We start from the raw sequence: 13,356 nt of genomic DNA on the forward strand, positions 1-13,356 counted from the left end.
AGATAATAAATTAGAACATACAAGATAATAAATTAGAACATACAAGATAAGAAATTAGAACATACAATATAATAAATTAGAACATACAAGATAATGAATTAGAACATACAAGATAATAAATTAGAATATACAAGATATGAAATTAGAACATACAAGATAAGAAATTAGAACATACAAGATATGAAATAGAACATACAAGATAAGACATTAGAACATACAAGTTAAGACATTAGAACATACAAGATAAGAAATTAGAACATACAAGATAGGAAATTAGAACATACAAGATAAGACATTAGAACATACAAGATAATAAATTAGAACATACAAGATAATAAATTAGAACATACAAGATAAGAAATTAGGATATGCAAGATAAGAAATTAGAACATACAAGATAAGAAATTAGGATATGCAAGATAAGAAATTAGAACATACAAGATAGGAAATTAGAACATACAAGATAAGAATTTAGAACATACAAGATAAGAAATTAGAACATACAAGATAAGACATTAGAACATACAAGATAGGAAATTAGAACATACAAGATATGAAATTAGAACATACAAGATAAGAAATTAGAACATACAAAATAGGAAATTAGAACATACAAGATAAGAATTTAGAACATACAAGATAAGAAATTAGAACATACAAGATAGGAAATTAGAACATACAAGATAAGAAATTAGAACATACAAGATAGGAAATTAGAACATACAAGATAGGAAATTAGAACATACAAGATAAGGCATTAGAACATACAAGATAGGAAATTAGAACATACAAGATAAGAAATTAGAACATACAAGATAGGAAATTAGAACATACAAGATAGGAAATTAGAACATACAAGATAAGACATTAGAACATACAAGATAAGAAACGGAATGCAAGGCTTATAGGAACAGAACTTAGTAATCATAATCATATAAAGATAATATAAATCAATAGCAAAACATCATATTCTGACGTATTTAATTGCATAGAAGGACAGCCTAGACCCAATACATTATTCTGATTACTTATTCTTACATACCAGAGATGCATCCTGCAACCGGTCCCACATCTCTAAGTTTGTAAGAAGTACATTAAACAGTTAAATATTCATCATTTGTTAGGAGACGAAAATAGCCACCAAGCTCCGCCCACCTATTATGTGTCTATACTTTGGTATGTTACGTTTCTCCAGTCATGATTGACTCTTAAGTTGTTCCTTCTCACACATGCTGACTTGTGTATGTGCAATTTGAAATAGCTAATTGAAAGATATTATACGTGCACTGCCAAACTGTCACACAAGAAAGCTGTGGGTGGAACTTGGCAATCATTTTCGGCTGCTAACAAACGATTATTTAAACGTTTAATGTACTTTTTACAGCTTATAGATGTGGGACCTGTTTCAAGATGCTGGTCTGGTATGTAACAACAAGTAACATGTAGAAGAATTTAAGGGGTGGCTTAGGCAGATCACAATATCTGATATGGGTCTTTATATTTTAGGTCAAATGTAGAGTGTTAGAAATGGTTGAAGCTTTTGCACCTGAACCTTAGACTTGTAATTAGTGGAGGTGAGTATTGTTTTCCTCATCACTTGTAAAAAGATAAAATAAATTTAAAAATACCAGACATAATTGGTTGAGCCCTATGATTTATGTATAAGCTACGTCTTTGATATGGAAACCCAGAGAGGCCAAGAATTTTTATTTTTTTTGCCCTAACTTGTTTGGTTGAGAAAACAAGTTGTTTTACAATCAGATGGTTACATTTGCCTGACTACATTTCTGTCAGGAAGCGTAAGAGTGATGGAGTGTAGAGATTGAAAGGGAAAGCAGTTGCCCAGGTTGTCACATCAACATGCTACGTAATCTTTGCAGCAGTATAGTATTTTAATCGTTAGCCAAAACAAGAACTTTTATTCAGAACTGTGTGCCTGTCTGAGAACATTTATCTTGCCTTGAATTTTCTTATCCTGTCACTTCAATGAAGTGGTTATCTGCCTGCCCCTTTACACACTTGGATACTACTCTGGAACCCTCTCTCTCAGTCTTTTCCTATTGTGTTTCTCTATCCATCCCTTTAAGTGTAACTGTCCTTCCATGTATATCTTTCCCTGGCCTTGTATCTTCTTATCTCTGCTGTTTTTTCTCTCCTTATGAGTCTCCCTCTCTCTATCTACGTCTGTTGTCTGTATTTTACTCCCTATTGCTATATTTACCAAGTCCTTTCCTCTCTTCCTTCTCTTTACCCAAATCTGTTTCTGTATCTTTTGCCTCTTTCTCTTCAGAAAACAACTTATGTTGAGAAAACAACAAATTTTCTCATCAAAACAAGTTAGAAATAAAGGGGATAAAAATCCATGGCCTCTCCGGGCTTCTGTATCAACGTCCTAGCTTACCCATAAATCATAGGGCTCAACCAATTATGTCTGATAAGGAAAACAATACTCACCCCCACTAATTACACGTCTAAGGTTCAGGTGCAAAAGCTTCCACCATTTCCAACACTTTACATTTGACCTAAAATTTAAAGACCCAGATCAGATATTGTCATCTGCCATAAGCCACCCCTTAAATTCCCCTACATGTCTGTTAATTGCCGATATTATTCAGCATGTTTGGTATTGGAAGAATCTGAGAATGTCTTTGTCTTGTGGTGTTAGGTTAGTGCACCATTTCATGTTTGAGGTTGAGAGTAGGTTGAGGGTGCAGGAAAGATTACGTAGCACGTTGCTGTGACAGCCTGGGCAACTGCTTTCCCTTTCTATCTCTCGGCTCCATCACTCTAACACTTCCTGAGTGAAATGTAGTCAGGCAAATGTAACAATCTGAGTGTAAAAATCATCTTCATGAACAATCTTCATAAAACAACTTATGGCAACAAAACAACTTGTTTTCCCAATATAACAAGTTATAAGTTCATGGCCAGGGGCTCATCCTATATATGATAATCATTTTTCCCATATAAGGAATTCTGTTGCTTGTCTGATTTTTTTTTTCCCCTAGGTCCATAACCTGAAGACTTCTGGAGTATCCCCATTTTGGAGTTATGTCTTATCACTGGTAAGTAATAGGCCTATACCCTTGCATTAAAGGGACATGAAACAGAAAATTTTATTTCATGATTAAGAGCGAGCATACAATTTTAAACAATTTTCCAATTTAATTATATTAGCTCATTTGTTTTGTTCTTGTTGTATCCTTTACTGAAGAAACAGTAATGCACATATGTGAGCCAATAACATAAAGCATATATGTCCAGCCACCAGTCAGCAGCTACTGAGCCTACCTAGGTATCCTTTTAAACAAGAACAAAACAAATTAGATATGTGAAAGAAATTGGAAAGTTACTTAAAATGGAATGCTCTATCTTAATCACAAAATAATAAAATTGGGTTTCGTGTTCCTTTAAGTTGATTCAGCAATACAAGGGTATATGACGTCCAATTCCCACTTAGAATTGACCTGTTACCTATCTGTTCCAAGGGGATGTACCGGAAAGATAGCTCAGCATACTAAGGCACTGTGGCTGAGCTCTGTAACAAGTGCAACGCAAGGGTTGCAGGTTCAATTCCCGACAAGGTCCACTCAGCCTTTCATCCTTCTGAGGTCGATAAAATGAGCAGCGCCTTGAGACCCTTATGGGTGATAAGCCACGCTTTACAAGTACCAAATACATACTTGCATCATATCATCTTTCTACAGATAGTCGGAGAAACTGCACTCCCCTCTGTCTCTCTGTCTCTCTCTCTTTGTCTCCCCTGTCTCTCTGTCTCTCTCTCTTTGTCTCCCCCATCTCTCTCTTTGTCTCCCCCTCTCTCTCTCTCTTTGTCTCCCCTATGTCTGTCTCTCTCTTTGTCTCCCCCTTTCTCTCTCTGTCTGTCTCCCCTCTGTCTCTCTCTCTTTCTCCCCTCTGTCTCTCTCTATCTCTCTGTTTCCCCTCTGTCTCTCTCTCTCTCCCTCCCTTCCTCTGTCTCTCTCTCTCTCCCTCCTTTCCTCTGTCTCCCTCCCTCCTTCTGTCTGTCTCTCTCCTTCTTCTGTCTGTCTCTCTCTCTCTTCCTCTGTCTGTATCTCTGCAAGAGAAAAGGGGTGGTGTGAGTGCTATCAAAAGTAGGTAAAAATGCTGACCGTCCCTAAAGCGATCACCGATTCCTCAAAAATTGATCCTAGGGTAAAAACAAAAAACAAGTGTGGGACAGAAAACGCTCCAAACAGGGAGCTTACCAGATAAGATGTTAGAATATAAATGATTGAATCTATATAAATGTATAAATAGTGAATAACGCAATTAACATGTGCAAAAAATATATATTGTGCAAAAAAATATATATATTTTGTGATTTAATAACCCCTGAGTGTTAAAATATATATGTAAAAAATAGTATATCAAAATTGTATTTAAAATGTGATAAGATATGACAAAAAAAGTATATGATCAATAAAATATACAGTTTATTTACTAAAATTAATGAATCTAAAAACAGTTACTTTATAATAGTTATGATGCCGGCATCTACGTAAATCTAGATCTTAAAATATTCCTAACGTATCTAAAATTTTACAGTTATGATGGTAAATAACAATGTTACATCAAAAGATACAATGTATCGACAAAGACACACACATGTAAGCAGCAGAGATTTCACAAAGAATAATAAAGCTCAAAAAAAGGAACTGAAAGTCCGTTGTAATTACAAAATATATCCGATTAAAGGGCCTTAAATGATCTAAAATGATTCTTCGGCTGTGCACAGCTAATAGAGTTCATGCATAGATAACTCACAGTTCGTAGGTGTTGAAGTTTGTGCTTGGAATCCGTGGAAGCTCTGATGAGTGGGATGACGTCAGACCACGTGATCTAATCGACACGTACTGCAGGTCTCTTGTCCAATGGTTCACTTTTTCACTAGAGACAAAATTGATCCGTGATTGTAGATTTACTACAGCCGTAGAAGGTGTGTTTTTATTCCGTTTCAAACAGCTTAGTACAAACTGTGATGGCTCAGTAATATCTTGTAGACTCTTTTAGAAGTTAGTTCATATGAGAACTAATGGGTATAAAGGTCCTTTCTAAATAGCAAAAGTCACGTCTGGCAGGAATTACACATATGGTTTGCTTTCAGAGTTATAAAACAAACGATGTACCTGATGCGTGTTAACGCAAAGAGGAATTTACAAGTTCTACACAGGAATTACTCATATGCCCAAAATCTGATAAATCAAGAGTTGGGGATGAACCTACTGGAGGTTCATGGGTGTATATATTCTTGCGCTGTTTTGGGTATTTAGCTCTAATTTCAATGGGAGCTACCTCTATGCTCCCCAGAATACTAGCAATAAAAAAGGAGATTTGAAAGAAGAGCGCTAATAGCTCATACCCATAAATAGAGAGTGAAAGAAAAGGAATAAAATCTATAGCTTTGAATAAATAAAAATATGTTTATTCTATACAATGATATTGTGTAAACCAGAATAGAAATAGCTTAGGTTAAAACTCTATGAGTCAATAGTAAATAATAAATAATTTCATGAAAACTTTAAAATTGGCTTCCAAACTTAATATTAATGTTTCTTACAAAATTGCTGTTAGGAGAACAATTGGAGATCAAAAAAAGAGAATAAATAAAAACAATCAATGCTGATCCTTCTATATTAATAACATTAATGCATTAAATCTGTTTTAAAAAGCTTTAACATAGTGACTAATTGCACAAAGGTTTTTAAAACAGATTTAATGCATTAATGTTTTTAATATACAAGGATCAGCATTGATTGTTTTTATTTATTCTCTTTTTTTGATCTCCAATTGTTCTCCTAACAGCAATTTTGTAAGAAACATTAATATTAAGTTTGGAAGCTAATTTTAAAGTTTTCATGAAATTATTTACTCATAGAGTTTTAACCTAAGCTATTTCTATTCTGGTTTAGACAATATCATTGTATAGAATAAACATATTTTTATTTATTCAAAGCTATAGATTTTATTTATTTTCTTTCACTCTCTATTTATGGGTATGAGCTATTAGCGCTCTTCTTTCAAATCTCCTTTTTTATTGATGAACCTACTGGAACAAGTAATATTATATTATTATTATATAATAATATATAAGCAAATTCTACGCGTTTCGGTAGACACAGCTACCTTTATCAAGATGCTTACTGATAATAGGTCACCTTATATAGGGAACAATTGGTGCATTGGCCCATGTGATTGGTTCACCTGTGTTGATCCAATAAAAGTATAGTGGGAGTGTCAGACTCCTTTCCAACATGTTAAAAAGCAAACTGACTGACATGCTATTTAACCTATAAAATGCTGGGTTTTAAAAGTGTCTTATGTGTTTCTCTACATGTAGAGTGTTTCTAATGTGTTATTTTTATATATTTATTGTGTCATTTTTAAACCATTAGTGCATGATATACTTTAGAACGGTGTGCAAACCATATATTTACAAACTTAGAAATAGAAATAAAAATAAAAGTAAACTAGCAGACTCTGCATAACTTTTGTCTTTTGATATAAATCTTACTGATGTTTGTTCTTTAATATAAATCTCACTGACGTTTGCTCCAATAACTCTCTAAAGTATATGCAATATATAAAACAAATACAATTTTGTCATATCCAATACAATCGAAAATATTTATCACTTTGATTCCTCAAAACACCATCTGTATATATTAATGTCCAAGACAAAAGAGAATATAGATGTTAATGATAAATTTCAATTATTATATATAAATGGTTATTGTACCAAAGTGATTTACTAATGTTAAAGTAGAGTGTTTAGATCAAAAGCGCTTTTGAGTCCTTGTGGATGTTTGGTTCTAAAACGATGAATCAATTCAGCTTCTTTTTTGAGTAATATTTTTTTCCATATTTCTCTGTGTCTCTGTCTCTCCCCATGTCTCTCTGTCTCTCCCCATGTCTCTCTGTCTCCCCTCTGTCTCTCTGTCTCTCTCTGTCTCCCCTCTGTATTTCTCTGTCTCCCCTCTGTCTCCTCTCTCTCTCTCTCTCTCTCTCTCTCTTTGTCTCCACCTGTCTCTCTCTGCCTGTCTCCCCTCTGTCTCTCTTTTTTTCTCTTGCAAGGTGTATCCAGTCCACGGATTCATCCTTACTTGTGGGATATTCTCATTCCCTACAGGAAGTGGCAAAGAGAGCACACAGCAAATCTGTCCATATAGCTCCCCCTCTGGCTCCGCCCCCCCCAGTCATTCTCTTTGCCGCTCTAACAAGTAGCATCTCCACGGGAGGGTAAAGTGAATGTGGTGTTAGATTTGTAGTTTTTATATCTTCAATCAAAAGTTTGTTATTTTTAAATAGTACCGGTTTGTGCTATTTACTCTCTGGCAGAAATATGATGAAGAATTCTGCTGAGAGGAAAATGATTTTAGCATGTTGTAACTAAAATCCATTGCTGTTCCCACACAGGACTGAGGAGTACCAGAAAACTTCAGTTGGGGGGAACAGTTTGCAGGCTTAACTGCTTTGAGGTATGTTTCAGTCATCTTTTTTCTAGTCAAGACAAGATAATGCTAGAAGACTGACAAGATTCCCCATGTTGGAAGGGTAAGCCATGTTCTGAAACTTAGTATAGAACTAGAGGCTTATTTAAGTGGGCTCAATAGACTGGTAATCCCTTTAACAGGGCAATCGATTATTTTGTTTAGAAAAATACTCTTTATTGACACTTTTTAGCACTTTTGATGTGTTTATTGGGGTTTTATTCCACATGGCATTATTTTTAGTCACCTAAATTAAGTTCTGAAGGCCCCACAGCTCCGGAGTGGAGTGGGAGGGGCCTAATTTCCCGCCTCAGTTGCACAGTTTATTCTGACAAAATTTCCCTGCATGCTGCTTCACATGGGTCCAGAGACAGCTTGAGGACTTCAGGAGGTTTGTTTTTCTCAAATTCAATCCTTAAGGGAAGGTAGGGCCACAGCAGGCTGCTGTGGCAAGGTGCTGTAGTTTATTAACCGGTTGTTTGCTTTAGGCGGCTCCGGTTTAGGCATTAAAGGGTTAATCAGGCTGAAACTTGCTGTGCAATCATATCGAAGCATTAGGCACATACTTGATTGACTACAGATTTGGTTCATTTTTCACCGTTTTGTAAAATTGTGTGCGCTTTTATTATCTTAAAGGCACAGTACCATTTATTGCAAATTGTATTTTTTATTACATAAAGTGTTTTTCCAAGCCTGCTTGTGTATAATACCAATCTGTTAAACATGTCTGACACTAAGGAAAAGCCTTGTTCTTTGTGTTCAGAAGCCATGGTGGAACCCCCACTCAAAATGTGTCCCAAGTGCACTAATGTGTCTATACACTTTAAAGATCATATTGTGTCACTTAAAAATATAGCCCTAGATGATTCTTTGACTGATGGTAATGAGGATAGTCCGCCATCCTCTCCCCATGTGTCATCAGTTACGCCCGCTCAAGCGATACCTAGTACCTCTAGTGCATTAGCACCTATTACATTGCAACAACTGGCGGCAGTCATGGATAATTCCCTTGCAGCCTTTCTATCCAAACTGCCAGTTTTCCCTAAAAAGTGCGATAGCTCTGTTTTGAGAACAGATGAGGAGCAGTCGGAAGCTTTGGGAGGCTTATCTGATGTACCCTCACAACACTCTGAAGTAGGGGCGAGGGATGTTATGTCTGAGGGAGAAATTTCTGATTCAGGAAAAGTTTCTCAGCAGGCAGAATCAGATTCACTAGCATTTAAATTTAAATTGGAACACCTCTGCGTACTGCTCAGGAAGGTCTTATCAACTCTGGATGATTGTGACCCTATGGTGGTCCCAGAGAAATTGTGTAAAATGGACAAATATCTAGAAGTCCCTGTATACACTGATGCGTTTCCGATCCCTAAGAGGGTGGCGGATATTGTTGCTAGGGAGTGGAAAAGACCAAGTGTACCTTTTGTTCCCCCACCTATCTTTAAGAAAATGTTCCCCATAACTGATCCCAGGCGGGACGCGTGGCAGACGGTTTCTAAGGTAGAGGGGGCAGTTTCAACACTAGCCAAGCGCACAACCATACCAATTGAAGACAGTTGTGCTTTCAAAGATCCTATGGATAAAAAATTAGAAGGTTTACTAAAGAAAATATTTGTTCAACAAGGTTTCCTTCTCCAGCCTATTGCCTGCATTATTCCTTTAACTACTGCAGCGGCTTTCTGGTTTGAGGCGCTGGAGGAGTCGCTCCAGACGGAGACCTCATATGACGAAATTATGGATAGAATTAAGGCTCTAAAGCTGGCTAATTCTTTTAGTACAGATGCCGCTTTGCAATTAGCTAAGTTAGCGGCGAAAAATTCTGGTTTTGCCATCATGGCGCGCAGAGCGCTTTGGCTTAAATCATGGTTGGCCGACGTGTCGTCTAAAACAAAATTACTGAATATTCCTTTCAAGGGAAAGACCATTTTCGGGCCCGAGTTGAAAGAGATTATTTCGGATATCACTGGGGGAAAGAGCCATGCCCTCCTACAAGATAGGCCTTTTAAGGCTAAAAACATGGCTAATTTTCGTTCCTTTCGCAACTTCAGGAGCGGTCCTGCTTCAGCCTCTGCTACCGCAAAGCAAGAAGGTAACACTTCACACCCCAAGGCAACCTGGAAGCCTTTGCAGAGCTGGAACAAGGGTAAACAGGCCAAGAAGCCTGCAGCTGCTACTAAGACAGCATGAAGGGGTAGCCCCCGATACGGGACCGAATCTGGTAGGGGGCAGACTCTCTCTCTTTGCTCAGGCTTGGGCAAGAGATGTTCCCGATCCCTGGGCATTAGTGATAGTTGCTCAGGGATATCTTCTAGAATTCAAGGACTCTCCTCCAAGGGGAAGGTTCCACATTTCTCGTCTGTCTTCAGACCAGACAAAGAAAGAGGCGTTCTTACGCTGTGTAGAAGATCTACTCAAGATGGGAGTGATATATCCAGTTCCAATTACAGAACAAGGACTGGGTTTTTACTCAAACCTGTTTGTGGTTCCCAAAAAGGAAGGAACTTTCAGACCAATCCTGGATCTAAAAATTCTAAACAAATTCCTCAGAGTTCCATCTTTCAAGATGGAAACCATTCGGACAATCTTACCGATGATCCAGGAAGGTCAATATATGACTACCGTGGATCTAAAGGATGCGTATCTTCATATTCCTATACACAAAGATCACCATCAGTTCCTAAGGTTCGCTTTTCTGGACAAGCATTACCAGTTCGTGGCCCTTCCCTTCGGGTTGGCCACTGCTCCCAGAATTTTCACAAAGGTGCTAGGGTCCCTTCTAGCGGTACTGAGACCGCGGGGCATTGCAGTAGCACCCTATCTGGACGACATCTTAATACAGGCGTCGTCTTTTCCCAGAGCCAAGGCTCATACGGATATTGTTCTGGCCTTTCTAAGGTCTCACGGGTGGAAGGTGAACACCGAAAAAAGTTATCTGTCCCCGCTCACAAGGGTTCCCTTCCTGGGAACATTAATAGACTCGGTAGAAATGAAAATATTTCTGACGGAGGTCAGAAGGTTAAAGCTTCTAAGTACTTGCCGAGTTCTTCATTCCATTCCTCGGACATCTGTAGCTCAGTGCATGGAGGTAATCGGATTAATGGTAGCAGCAATGGACGTAGTCCCTTTTGCTCAAATTCATCTCAGGCCACTGCAATTGTGCATGGTCAAACAGTGGAATGGGGATTATGCAGATTTGTCTCCTCAAATCCAACTGGACCAGAAAACCAGAGATTCTCTTCTCTGGTGGTTGTCTCAGGATCACCTGTCTCAGGGAATGTGCTTCCGCAGACCGGAGTGGATCATTGTAACGACCGACGCCAGTCTGTTAGGCTGGGGCGCGGTCTGGGGCTCCCTGAAAGCTCAGGACCTATGGTCTCGGGAAGAGTCTCTTCTCCCGATAAACATTTTGGTACTGAGAGCGATATTCAACACGCTCCAGGCATGGCCTCAGCTAGCGGCGGCCAAGTTCATCAGATTTCAGTCGGACAACATCACGACTGTAGCATACATAAATCATCAGGGAGGAACAAAGAGTTCCTTAGCGATGAAGGAAGTAACCAAGATAATCAGGTGGGCGGAGGATCACTCTTGCCATCTATCTGCAATTCACATCCCAGGAGTAGACAACTGGGAAGCGGATTTCCTAAGTCGTCAGACTTTTCACCCGGGGGAGTGGGAACTCCACCCGGAGGTATTTGCTCAGCTGACTCAGCTATGGGGCATTCCAGAGTTGGATCTGATGGCGTCCCGTCAGAACACCAAACTTCCTCTTTACGGTTCCAGGTCCAGGGACCTCAAGGCGGCATTGATAGATGCTCTAGTAGCACCTTGGTCCTTCAATCTGGCCTATGTCTTTCCACCGTTTCCCCTTCTCCCTCGACTGGTAGCCAGAATCAAACAGGAGAAGGCCTCGGTAATTCTGATAGCGTCTGCGTGGCCACGCAGGACTTGGTATGCAGACCTAGTGGACATGTCATCTGTCCCTCCATGGACACTGCCAATGATGCAGGATCTTCTAATACAGGGTCCATTCAAGCATCCAAATCTAGTTTCTCTGCAGCTGACTGCTTGGAGATTGAACGCTTAATTCTATTCAAGCGTGGGTTCTCTGAATCAGTCATAGATACTCTGATCCAAGCTAGAAAACCTGTCACCAGGAAAATTTACCATATGATATGGCGGAAATATCTTTGTTGGTGTGAATCCAAGGGTTACTCGTGGAGTAAGATTAGGATTCCAAGGATATTGTCTTTTCTCCAAGAAGGATTGGAGAAAGGTTTATCAGCTAGTTCCTTAAAGGGGCAGATATCCGCTCTGTCTATCCTGTCTGGCAGAAGTACCAGATGTTCAAGCATTTGCGCAGGCGTTAGTCAGAATCAAGCCTGTCTATAAACCTGTGGCTCCTCCATGGAGTCTAAATTTAGTTCTTTCAGTTCTTCAAGGGGTTCCGTTTGAACCTTTACATTCCATAGATATTAAGTTATCTTGGAAAGTTTTGTTTTTGGTAGCTATATCTTCTGCTCGAAGAGTTTCAGAATAGTCTGCTTTGCAGTGTAATTCACCCTATCTGGTGTTCCATGCAGATAAGGTAGTTTTGCGTCCCAATCCTGGTTTTCTTCCTAAAGTTGTTTCTAATAAGAACATTAACCAGGAAATCATTGTTCCTTCTCTGTGTCCTAATCCAGCTTCTAAGAAGGAACGGCTTTTACACAATCTTGATGTGGTTCGTGCTTTGAAATTCTATTTACAAGCAACTAAGGATTTCAGACAAACTTCATCTTTGTTTGTTGTCTATTCTGGTAAGAGGAGAGGTCAAAAAGCGACGGCTACCTCTCTTTCCTTCTGGTTGAAAAGCATCATCCGATTGGCTTATGAGACTGCTGGGCAGCAGTCTCCTTAACGAATTACCGCTCATTCCACCAGAGCTGTGGCTTCCACTTGGGCCTTCAAGAATGAGGCTTCTGTTGAACAGATTTGTAAGGCAGCGACTTGGTCTTCACTGCATACTTTTGCCAAATTTTACAAATTCGATACTTTTGCTTCTTCGGAGGCTATTTTTGGGAGAAAGGTTTTGCAAGCAGTGGTGCCTTCCGTTTAGGTTACCTGTCTTGTTCCCTCCCTTCATCCGTGTCCTAAAGCTTTGGTATTGGTATCCCACAAATAAGGATGAATCCGTGGACTGGATACACCTTGCAAGAGAAAACAGAATTTATGCTTACCTGATAAATTACTTTCTCTTGCGGTGTATCCAGTCCACGGCCCGCCCTGGCAATTAAGTCAGGTTAAAATTTCTTGTTTAAACTACAGTCACCACTGCACCCTATGGTTTCTCCTTTTTCTCCTAACCGTCGGTCGAATGACTGGGGGGGTGGAGCCAGAGGGGGAGCTATATGGACAGCTTTGCTGTGTGCTCTCTTTGCCACTTCCTGTAGGGAATGAGAATATCCCACAAGTAAGGATGAATCCGTGGACTGGATACACCGCAAGAGAAAGTAATTTATCAGGTAAGCATAAATTCTGTTTTCTCCCCTCTGTCTCTCTCTATCTCTCTGTTTCCCCTCTGCCTCTCTCTCCCTCCCTTCCTCTTTGTCTCTCCCCCTCCCTTCCTCTGTCTCTCTCTCTCCCTTCCTCTGTCTCTCTCTCTCCCTCCCTTCCTCTGTGTCTCTCTCCCTTTCTCTGAGTCTCTCCCTCCCTTCCTCTGTCTATCTCTCTCCCTTTCTCTGCGTGTGTATCTCTCTGTCTCCCCTCTCTGTGTGTCTGTCTCTCTCTGTCTCCCCTCTGTCTTTCTCTGTCTCCCCTCTGTCTTTCTCTGTCTCCCCTCTGTCTTTCCCTGTCTCCCCTCTGTCTTTCC

This window comes from Bombina bombina, chromosome 12, assembly GCF_027579735.1.
Source record: "Bombina bombina isolate aBomBom1 chromosome 12, aBomBom1.pri, whole genome shotgun sequence".
Classification (NCBI taxonomy): Eukaryota; Metazoa; Chordata; class Amphibia; order Anura; family Bombinatoridae; genus Bombina; species Bombina bombina.